The 12,310-nt window shown below is 44.5% G+C and overlaps 1 pseudogene; it reads right to left on the bottom strand.

Annotated features, from left to right (window-relative positions):
* Window positions 1–11,654: 11,654 nt before the first annotated feature.
* LOC114613713 lies at window positions 11,655–12,017 on the bottom strand (annotated as a pseudogene).
* Between the last annotated feature and the right edge of the window lie 293 nt (window positions 12,018–12,310).

The raw sequence follows: 12,310 nt of genomic DNA, 5'->3' as shown, positions 1-12,310 counted from the left end.
GAGAGAGAGAGAGAGAGAGAGAGAGAGAGAGAGACAGACTGACTTTCCATCCCCTCTCAGTTGTCTGGGTTGTGTTCTTTGCTAGGGGAAGATAATTCAGTCCCTTTCAGCTCTGTTGCTTTTTTCGTATGGAGCAAAAGAACCATGAGTGTTGAATGAATCATCTCTCAGAAGGTTGTAAACCATGATTTTCCTCCCCTCAACCTCCCCTCCCTTTCCCATAGCTGCTCAACATGATTTGTGCAGTCACCTTATGTGATGTCTTCCCTTAGGAACTAAAAGGACTCAATTCCCTTGTTTCTGAAGGACAAGAACCTTTAGAAAAAGGAGGATTGCCTTTAGGATGCAGTGGCCCTACGTGGTATTTCTTTATACATACAATCCTAGAAGAAGGAAGAACATAGTGTGTATACACTGATTTCACAGGATTCCGTATACATTCACACAGATTTTGATGAGAGCAAAAATTAAGGAAATGTCATCTTACAGATATATAAAAGTAACTTTTATTTGCCTAGTGTAATTGCCCTCTCCAAGGCTTACTGACTAGCTAACCTAGGCCTAATCCTGGAAGCTTCTGGCCTCTGTACAATCTTCTCTAGGCCTAGAATGTTTCAGCCTCTGAGACTTACTGCTGAATAAGCTCACCCTTTCTAGCAGGTTCTGAACTCTGCTTGGCTATATTAACTCAGATGTTCTGGCTCAAAACTTCTCTCCATGGTGATTGATTCAAATTGGCTCCTTTCTTGGTCTCTCCTTAATTGCTCTGTTTAACCTCAAACTAACTTGTCTCCTTCTCATTCTCTGGCTCATTCTGTCTTCATCTGTGTCTAACTTTTTCTGTCTCTTCAACCTGTATCTCTATAATTGTTCAGGTAAAACTGCTCCCCCCCTCTCTCTTTGCACTGCTCTCTTAAGTAGCTTCCCTTTCCTCTCTCTTCTTGTGAGTGTTGGGCGTATCCTATTCTGTCAAATCTTTTCCTGATTCATCACTTTGTCTGTCCCTCAATTGGACATTTTAAAACATAGGTGCTTCCTTCTACAAACTAATTTTACCTTCATTGTTCGGGATTAAAAGTATATACTAAGGGCATGTCTGTATTCCAGCCAGAGGGATAAAAGGTGTGTGCTAAGGCTGAGTCACACCACAACTAGAAACAGTTTTTTTCAGTAAATAACACAATCTCAGGTTCACGGTGTGATCAGATATCCCACAACACAGATAAAAGGAGTACATTCAATGATGCTGAGGTAAATGTTTCAAGGACTGTGGTGCTTGTGATCACAGAGTCATCTGTTTATCACAGTCTCTTTCTCTCCAAACCACTCCCCCAAACTTAACCACTTCAACTGAGTGAGAGTTTACATGAATGGGAGGCAAGGGCTGTTTTTAATTACAACTCTTGGGAAACCACTGAACATTTAGAACCATAGACTCTCATATTTGTGTTTCCTACAAAACCACTTAATTTCTCCAGATTATCTCATAGTCATAAATAAAAGGCCTTAGGCAGAATACTATATAAGCGTGAAGTTTGGCTTGGAATGTTTGTTTGAACAAAAAGCCAAAGGCCCTGCTTGTTGAGCTGCTGTCCACTACAGCTGGAATGCTTTCTCTGTAGAGAGTCAGCTGGGAGGAACCGATGATCGAGCCATTTGGATGGCTTTGGTTAAAGCCAACAAATCACAGTCAAATCTAAGGCATGCACTTATGAGCACTGTAGAAGAAAAGAATCTCAAGGAATTCAACTAACTGGGCTGCAGACTTCCTCATCAGCTGTAGTAAGACTGGCAGTTACTTTCCAGTGAAAAGTGGCATCGCAAACAATGGGTGGATATTGTGGACAGAGATAGAAATGAAAGTTAACCACAGTCCACTGAAACAGGTCTAGAGCCAGGGAAGCTGGACATGGGATAGAGATCAGAAATGGTAGCAGATTTAGTGGAAGAAGTGAGAAAGGTTGAGCCTTATGTGCAGCCATCAGGAGGACCCCTGGGAAGAAGCTACAATCTGGAGGAGATCCAAACAAAGAGCTCACCTCAGCAGGCAGAAGGTGTATGGTCTGGTGGACCTGTATGCATGATATAGCCATTGGTGGCTTAAAACTGTTTTGTGTTCTCCAAGATTGAAAGATCCCATTCTGCAGGAAGCTCCTTATCAGGAAGGTAAACAACTCAAAGTAGCTTTTGGGAAGTTCCTGAAACTGACCAGAGTCACTAGAACCCCTCCCTGTCAGTTAAGCATTAAAAGCTGAGATTCCCTTTCAGACAAAAGCACAGAGCCAAGCTGCAAAGAAGACTCTAGGGTCAGACAACTGCCTGAAAGAAGCAGAAACAGGCCAAGCTGCCTGGAAGAGGTTTAAACCAACTGAGTCAGAGGGAAAAGATACTCTCCACCCTTTGGAGCTGCCTTCAGGCTGTGTGGCATGGTCTAGGATCCCAGCTTTGTGAATTGTCATCCATACTGGGGTGGGTTTTTCAGTAATGCCACTGCCTTTAAGTTACACATGCCTGAAGGAACTCTAGCCAGCCCAGGCATGGCAAATATGCCTCTGGCAGGCCTTGCCCTTCCTCCTCCCTCCCCTACCCCCCCATTCCCTTCGGCTACCTTGTTAAAAACAAACAAACAAAAACAAACAACAATAGAAAACAATAGATTACGTTCCTAAAGCTAACCTCAAGGTCTATTCCCTTATTTGGATACTTCTTCTTGAGTCTGGCCACCAAGGTCCAGCTATCAAAGTATTGAAATCCAGCAATCAAAAGCCCCCTTTGGCTCTCCTAGTTAATATGTCCAATTAAAATTAAATACCTCATCCTAACGTGAGGTTTCTCCTTTTACCCTTATAAACCTGCATTTGCCTATGGGACACATCTGTCTTTTCTCCATCCAGAGACAGTCCTTTGTCCTACTCCAGGACAAATACCCCTTCCCCCTCTCTCTTGTTCCCTTCCCTTTCTCCTTCATTCTCTGTCTGCTGTCTTTGTCTCTTATACCTTCCCCTTGTTCCTCTGGGACAAATAAATCTCCTTTGTTCTGAGAACTTGGGCTTAGGGGTCCTTAGCCTACCGGTCCTTTCAGTGCCTCTCTGGGTAACCTCCATAAACTCACTGGTTTGCAAAGCTAGACTCTGAGCAGAATCGTTTCTCTGGTTTCCCATTGCTCTTATCTGGAGTGAAATAGAGGCAGACTCATCAGGGAAAGCAACAACACATGGCAAGGGGAAATCTCGAAGTCATGGAATTTCTCTAACGTAGGCAGGTGGTTCAGGAGCCTGAGGTTGGCAAGGAGAGAAGCATCATGCTCCATCCCTTGGAGGAGCAGACATCTAGAGGCGGGCATATGCTGGAAGGTAAAGGAGGGGAGCATGAGGCAGACACGGAATCACTGAGCAGACATAGTCCTTAAGATCTCCAGACAAGTGTGAGACACAAAATAGTCGGTGAAGATCTGGCTTGCAGAGACTTGCAGATCACAGTCTCGAGAGTGGTAGACAGGGTCTGTGTCTTCCTCGCTCGTCACTGTGCACTCCGATGAGCAAACCACACTCATATATCCTCATACATCAAGAGGAAACTGAGGCAGGAAGAGGCACTTGAGTAAGGCTCATCTAAACTCTGAAGCTTACCTTCAAACTTAACCATGCTGCTCTTGTAACATTCACAGTGCTATGGCTTTGGGGATAATTTGAGGTTTGAATTTGAAGGAAAGAACCATTTTCCTTTTAGAGCTATAATTTGCCCTGTACACTGGATCTGGTGGTGCTGTCTATCAGACACCAGTTCCTACCTTCCATAAGGTACCATGCTATGGGGGAAAGTTAGACATAGGTCCCCAAGGAATACCGTGGTAGACGATTGCACAAATTGTGATGGGTTCACACTCAGAGAGCTGGGTATGAAATACAGACAATCAGAGCGGGCTCAAGTGAGAACATCTGAGGAAGTTTGAAGGAACAAGGTTCCAGGTAGACGAGAAAAGGAACGTAATGGCAGGAGAAATCGGGCAAGTTCCCCGGAAACACGAACCATCAGAAACTTCAAGTGACATTTTCCTACGAACTTTGAAACCAGAGTACTAGGAAACGAACCTGGGAACATGCACTGATACCTGCTTACGAGTCCATATGCGCTTGTGTAAGGGGGTTAGAATCCACTGGATTCTCAACGGATGCCCCGACAATGTCCTTGTCAGAGCCAGCAGCGGTGACTCTGTGGCCTGTCCAACAAATTGACAAATTATGACTCTGGGAGAGCTCCCCAAATAGCAGCGATCAGACCCCGATAAGATCCAGATAAATTGGGAAGGCTGTAGGACTGTCCTACAAGGTCACACCTGACCTTCAGGGTGACTAGATAAGCCGTCCCCTGCTCTGTAACGCTCATGATGACAATTTGTCTCTGCTCTCCTCTGAATTTCCAATTTCCTTCTTAACCTATGAGAAGCTGATTAAATTAAGCACTATTGACATCCAGGCTCTTAAAATAGAAAACCCACTTAAAAGGATCAGCCACCAGAATAACACAGTGTCCAGTGTCACCCTTGGCTTCTCATTTGTAGTTGACATTTTTTGTTTTTTTGTAGTTGTAAAACTTAGACATTTTCATGGAGGTAACCATAGACTGGTAGGTCTTCTCTACCTTCTACTCTACAGCTTCTTAGTGCCTGGCTGAAGAAGATCACAGAGCCAGATGGACTGATTATAAGTTAGATTCTAGAAGGAAACCCTAAATGATAGCTAAGGATGACCAGGGAGTAGGCCATGTTTTCATGGTTGATCATATGCCTCATCTAGGAGGTTGGGTTCTTCTTAGTCAGTCTCTCTGTGTTCCAAATTAACCCAAGTCTCCTCTTCAACCTGGGTGGTAACCACATTTTATCATTATTAAGAAAATAGAATTCGTCCGATGTTTGACTGTGGGTCTCTGCATCTGTTTCCATCCGATGGTGAATGAAACGTTTCAGGAAACAGTTATGCTAGGCTCCTGTCTTCATGCAGAGTATCATTAATAACATCAGAAATCAGTTATTGTACATAGGCTGTGTCTCAAGATGGGTTAGCTATTGGCTGGCAGTTTCCTCAGTCTCTGTTCCATCTTTCCCCTACGTATTTTGTAGGCAGGACAAATTTGGGACTGAAGGTTTTGTGGTGGAATGATGTCTCCCTCCCTCCTGGAAGTCTTGCATGGAACAAGGAGTGAGCACTTCAATCTCCATATCCCCTTGTGGAAGAGTGGGGTGTAGGATTAAGGGAGCCAGTGGAGTCAATGACACCATAAGAAGACCTACAGAGTCAACTAACCGGGGCCCATGGGGGCTCAATGAGACTGAACCAACATCCAAAGAGCATGCAGGGGCTGGACCTAGGCCCCCTACCCATTCATAACAGATATGCAGCTTGATCTTCATGTGGGTCCCCTGCTAATTGGAGTGGGAGCTGTCTATGACTCTGTTGGCTGCCATTGGATCACCTTCCCCTAACTAGATTGCCTGGTTGGGCCTTAGTGGAAGATGTGTTTAGGCCTACTGGGACTGACTGTCCCATGGTGGGATGGTACCCAAGAGGGAGCTTCCCCTTCTCTGAGGAGAAAGGGAGATGGTTAAGGGAGAGAGACAGCTGTAATTGAGATATAAAGTGAATAAATAAATACATTTTTTAAAAAAGAAAAGAAAATAGAATCCAGTCAAAGAAGTCATTTGACTTCTTTCTCTGTACTCCACTGGAATCTTTTCTTCTTTACATTTTTTTAAAATTCTTTTGTTTTCTTCTAAGATAGGGTTTCATTGTGTATCCCTGGCTGTCCTGGAACTCACTTTGTATACCAGGCTGGCCTCAAACTCAAAGAGACTTGCCTGCCTTTGCCTCGTGTGTGCTAGTATTAAAAGCATGTACCCACAACACCTGCCACTAGAAACCTCTTTAAGCCTCTCCGAATCTGTATTCAGAGAACACACACCAGGAATTGACCTAAAACGGGTGATTTCTGACTTCTAAGCAGGTTGTTTAGCCATCCCAGAAGATCTAGCATTCCATCCCTCCTCAACCCTCTAGCTTCTCAGTGTTCTGTGATTTCTCTTCTTCCCTTGGACCCACACCAACTTCTAGTCCTAATCTTATGAATGACCTCATGTCTTATTTTCCAGTGGTACAGAAGGCTGAGTCAACCTGAAGGGACATCCACAGGGACACACAAATGAACGGGTTTGCTACCACCATCTAAGTACAATATCCTATCCTGTTCACTCATGTGTCTACAGTCTTGAGCGAGGTCAAACTCTTTTCTGTTGTTCCCTAGATCCTAACTTCCTCTAGATACTCATTGACATGGCTCAGATATTCAGCTGGTCTCTCACCGCCTAAGCTTCCCTCTCTAGCACACCACTTCCAGCAGAGCCTACAAATGTGCATAGCTTCTGTTAAAACAAAGATAATAACATGGTTCATGCCTATATCTTCAGGGAGGTTGGGGCCGAGGGAGCAGGAGTCAATGCTGGCATTCCCTACACAGAGTTGGAGGCTAGCCTACACCCGATCCTATCTCAATAAACAAAACAACGAAAAATGAACCTTGACCTCACTTTGCCAGACTATCCCCCACAGTTCCCCTCCTTTCTTTGTCAGGTTTGCTCAGAAGCTATACCTATTCTTGTCATCTCTAATTGTATTCTTCATTCTCTCTTTAACCCCTTCTGGTCAGGTGTTTCCATCACTAAGCCAAGAACGTATTCATATCAAGGTCAATGAACAGCTCCTAAGACATTCTGATAGAGGCTCCTGCCTCACTTCCTTTGAGCATTTGCTCATGCTTTCCTTGAAGGCCTTGCTTCCCCTGGCACCCAGGACCTCACCCTTGTCTGCTTCTCCAGCTGTCCCTCTGGTAGCCGCCTGTCAGATTCCCCTTTCTGGTTCTTATTTATCCCCCCAGCCTTAGACACTAGGGACACGCTGAGCTTAGAACATTGACCTCAGCTGTTTTGCTTTTTATACTCGCTTTCTTGGTGGCCCTGTCTGGTCTCAAGATTAAGTTTTATGTGATTCGCTCTGATCTTTCCCAGCATCCAAAGCCCTTGGTCAAGCTCCACTTTCTTTGATCTCATGGAGCCTGCAAACAAGGCACCGGTGCATTCCGTTGGCTTGCACTCCAGAGTGCTTCCAGGAACCAGTCTCTCTTGTCAACACTCAGCTGACATCATGCCCAGTCACTGACAACTACTGACTAGATTATTGTAGTCGCTTCCTAGATGGGCCAGCTACTGTTCTGGCTTCTCTTGAGTCCTGCAGCTAGGATGGCAGTTAAATGAACAGCTCGACACCTAAGTCAGAACATGTGCTTTCCTAGTTCAAAAGCTTCCCAATGTTTCTCGGTCTGAGGTGGAATAAAAGTCAAGGTTCACCTTCTGCTGGCCAAACAGACCCCATCTGTTCTGTCTTTGCTCTCTGTGCCCTCTCCAAACACTCTTTTCTGGCTTCTCCTGGTCCACTTTTTGGGTTTCTTGTTATTCCTTCCCAAAGCACATTCTTGCCCGGAACCTTTTAAATTAGCTTTGTCTCTGCCTGAAAAGCCCTACCTGGACCCGGGTATCTGTATGGCTCTTGTGGCTCATCCTTCCCTTGAAGGTTTTTTACTGAGTGCCCCTCTTTCTATTTCTAACTAAGTGGCCTCTCTAAAACTACTCCCAGACCACTCAGCACACACTTCCTGATCTCTCTGCTGTATCTCTTGTCAATTTACCAAGCCTTTCCACTGAATATATGTATTCATTTCATTGTTTATCTCTCTCGTGGAAGCTACGTTCCACAGGGTAGGGATTTCCTCTTTAGTATTTCAACCAACACCAAAGCCTTTGGTACCTACAATTGTACCTGCTTTCTGACTGGTATTTGCTGGAAGAATGGAGTCCAAAGCCTACAACCACATGGGTGGCCTATACAGAGAGTAGGCAAAAACGGTGGCTGGAGTTAGTCAGTACCTCATCTCCTCTTTCAGCTCCCAGTGACTGTCTGACGCTCCCTGAGTTTCTCCAACTGTACATCGGGACTCTTCACCTTCAGTTATCTGGACAAAAGTCTAACCTGTGTGAAGCACTTAGAACAACGCCTAGGGCAATAGAAAATGCTCAGTAGATGCTAGCAACCATTGCTTTTATCGTATTAACTAGTATCAATCAAAATGCTCATTTCTGTGTTTCAATGATGCCATGATGTTCTTTTTTTCTTGGTTTCTTCCATGTTAATATCTATGGTTCCCTTCTCATCTTTGGTGGCTTGTTTTCCTTTGTCAGACTTTTACTTGAAAATGGGTACTCTCAGGGCTGGACCCTCTAATTTATATGTATATATAAATACATCTGTCTATCTATCTATCTATCTATCCATCCATCTGTAATCTATCTATCTATTAATCATATGTGTGTGTGTTTCATCCAGTGCCCTAACAACTAATACCATTTATGTTGGTGACTTCCAGTGCCTGTCTGCAGTGCAGGCCACCTGACCTTCATTGCAAGCTGACCCTTCCTACAGCAGTCTTGAGATCATTGCCTGGGCATCTTTAGAGACTCACATGGCTGTCACGATTTTAAGTCATGGCTACAGGTTCTTTGCTATATTTCCTCTCCTTCCTCTGAGTGTGAGCTGGACTTAGTGACTTGCTTTTAATGGAAATAATCTGTCAAAAGTGATGACATGTAGTTTCTAAAGACTCATTTTGGCTTTCTCTCTCTTTTAGATTCACCCATCTTGGGGACCAGTGAGCAGAGTGTGCAGATACCCAAGAGGTTCCTTAACAAAGGCATCATGGGTAAGCCCTTGCTTACAGCTGGTGAGGACTGAGGGTGTGAGAGTGGGGACCCTTATACACTGAGACAGGCCTCTGATGGCAATGGCAACAGTCCCTCTTGCTGTGTGGAAGACAGTGTGTACTAGGGCCACTGTGCTAGAGCCACTCAGCTAGCTGTGTCCAACTACCCCTGCGGAACCCCAGCATATGTGCTTGCTGGTTTAAAACACTGAGTTCTATGGAAATTTCTGGTTAAGAAGTCTCCAACAGTATTAAGTCTCAACAGTGACTATGGATTTGTCTGTTTTGCCTGTTACTTCTTTTGAATTTTTGTTTTATGTATTTTTAAAGTCTTTGCTCCTTCTCTCTCCTCCTTATGGTGCCTGAAGTGTGTCACGCTGTTTCTGCTTAGGGACCTTTGCTCTTTCCAGTTCGAGCCCAGAAACCTCTATGTCTACCAGTTAATGAGACTGGCATTTACCTCTCCAGTTCAGGGTTAGCTCAATTCTTGTCTTCCCAAAGATGCTCTCTCTGATTGTATAAGAGAGACGTGCCCAGCATCCTGTGACTCTCTAGGCTGGTTCTCTGCCTGTGTTCTTCAAGATGAAGATTGTGATCTTATGGGTTTTGTTGATTCCTTTTTACCTTTTTTTTCCTTGTTGTTGCGCTGCAAGGACAAGCAAGTGTCTGGTTCTTCCATTTCCTCCAGTGACTCCAGGCTGGTAAAGTCCAGGTTGGTGAAGTCCTTGCCACAGGAAAGAACCTTCACATGCTTGTGTTGACTGAGAGAATGTGAAGTAGATGACGAAGTAGATGAGTTGAAGTGTGTCCTCTCGATCGAGTCATCTCAGGAGTCCCAAAGCTGTCTGACTGTAGAGTGTGGCAAAGAGCAGAGCTGGCACCTGGCAGCTGGCCTGACTGAGGTTCGATGGCCGAACACTGCAGTCTGTGTTTTCTGACGTGTTTTACCTGGTATTTAAAGGCACATAGCACAAACCATCTAAGCTTAATGTGAACATATATGTGTGTTTAAAGAACAACACAGTTATCTCTCAGTGATAGAACAAGGTCCAGATGGGTCAGAGGCTTAACTGTCCCCAACAGATTGAGGAATGGGTCCTCAGCAGGAGAAGAGCCCATTCATTATACACAGCTAGGCCTTGCTCAACATCCCTGAACTCTTGCTTAAGAAACTAACTTCTAAGCAAGGGACCTTGCTTCTTTTAGGTACAGAGTACATATGGTCTACAGATGAAGGAAGAAATTAAGAATCCAGACATACTAGAGATTGCCAAAGGCCTCAACTTTCCTTTGGCAGCACTGTGGTAGCTTGGCCCAAGGTCTAAGACTTACTCAATGGGATAGTCACAACCTAGCATTTAGTATTGCATTAGCTCAGCTCCAGACCAGGGATGCTTATAGAACATAGCTTTATTGTCTTTTCAGAAATATAGAGCAATACACTTCACTAAAATATATATATTGGTTTAGGGAAAAGGAAACACAATTTGATCCTGGACCTAACTTTGCTGCACATGAATTTTCTGACAACCGTGAAAAAAATAATCAATTTACAAATAATTAAAACGAATATTCAAACATTAACAGGGGTGAAAATGGATCAATCAAATCTGGCCAGTGTCATTGATACCTCTTCTGAGTGTAGAGGTCAAAGGAGAGGTTTCTGCTTCCTGTCTGTATTATTGGAAAGGCTGTCCCAGACTTTGGATCTTCAGTAGGACCTGACTCAAATAAAATCTCCTGGGAAGGGCCATTGTCTTAGATTACAGGCTGCCCTTCCAGAGCTTCCCTCTGACCTCACCTTGAGACATTTCCTTCCTCTCCCCAGGACTTTCTCTTATTCTCCAGTCCTCTGCTGCAGGCCAGCCTGCCCCTAAGCAAACATGCCCTGAAGTACTTCGGGTTACTATTGCCGTGATGAAACACCATGACCAAAATCAAGATGGGGAGGGAACCGTTTATGTAGCTTACAGTTCCACACCTTAGTCCATCACTGAAGGAAGTCAGGCAGGGAATCAAGCAGGGAAGGAACCTGGAGGCAGGAGCTGATGCTGAGGCCATAAAGGGATGTTGCTTACTGGCTTGCTCCTCATGGCTTGCTCAGCCTGCTTTTATTTATTTATTTATTTATTTATTTATTTATTTATTTATTCCCAGGACCGCCACCCAGGGGCAGCCCCCCTCACAATGTCCTGGGCCCACCCCCATTGGTTACTAAGAGCATGCTTCGTAGATGTGCCTACAGCTGGATCCTGCGGAAGCATTTTCCTTTTTCTTTTCTTTCTTTCTTTCTTTCTTTCTTTCTTTCTTTCTTTCTTTCTTTCTTTCTTTTTTTTAGAACAACTCAGCAAAATAAAATTCTGGTTTACTGTTGGACATTGTTTCACACACACATCAAACAGGCTGAAAAAATAAATAAATAAACAGCAACTTCATAGACAAAAAAAAATTATAATGAACATGGTCACACCACAAGTAAAGTCTGAAATAGGACAGAAAACGCTCTGAAGGCTGGTTTGGTCACCTCTTATCATTAAAAATGGCTGACCTCTAACAATCTATACAAAAATATAAAAGGTAAATAAAAAATACAAACAAATTTTCCTTTTAAAGTATTTTTTTAAGAAAAAAAGCAGGGCCTGGGAAGTTTTGGTTCTTTTTTTCCTCCCATGTTGCCAGTTCATGTTGTGGTTTTGGAGGGATGCTGGAGAACACTTGTCATCTGTGGGTGGCACTGCCCTCTGTGGGCGGGGTCTGCTTCTCTACTCGAAGCTGACCAAGTTTTAAATTCTGAGACGAGAAGTTGGGGTGAATAGGTCATGATGCGTAAGGTTAGCTTTTCCTTTTGCTCTCTAGTTATCCTCAGTCTTCTGCTTCTTGGTGTCAACATCATCCTCATCTTCTTCAGCTACCCACTTGCCCGTAGGCGCCTCAGCTTCCTCACCTTCATCTCCATCCTCTTCCTTACCGTCACCTTCCTCCTCCTCCTCCTCCTCCTCCTCCTCCTCCTCCTCCTCCTCCTCCTCCTCCTCCCCACCTCCTTCCTCTTCTACATCTACCTCATTGTCAGCCTCCTGGTCCCCATTTTCCTCGTTTTAAGCGTTCCCATTGGCAGGTGCAGTTCTTCCATTCTCTGCCTCCTCCACAACTTCCTTCTTCTCCTTCAAGTACTTGGTGGTGATCTCGGAGCTAGTGTTCACTGCCGCTTCTGACATGGTGGGGCACGCTGGTGGTCCAATGCAGCGAGTGAGGAATTAATGGAGTTTGAGGACTCTTGCGAGAAAGCTGCAGGAGGCGGTGGGCGGCGAAGGTGGCTGCAGAGAGCGCAGAGCACGACCTGGGAACAAGGCAAAGATGGCGTTTTTGGAGCGGCCAGTGGGAGAAACATTTTCTTGACCGAGTTGCTCTTCCCTCAGATGTCTATAGCTTATGTCACGTTGACAAACTCTCAGGGACATGTTGTAAGAATATTACTGTGTCACTTTTAGGTGTTCTGCTTATCACTGGA

This window comes from Grammomys surdaster, unplaced genomic scaffold, assembly GCF_004785775.1.
Source record: "Grammomys surdaster isolate TR1022 unplaced genomic scaffold, NIH_TR_1.0 126271, whole genome shotgun sequence".
In the NCBI taxonomy this organism is placed as follows: Eukaryota; Metazoa; Chordata; class Mammalia; order Rodentia; family Muridae; genus Grammomys; species Grammomys surdaster.
Note: the sequence above shows the minus strand (reverse complement) of the source record. Positions and strands in the feature narration are given on the sequence as shown.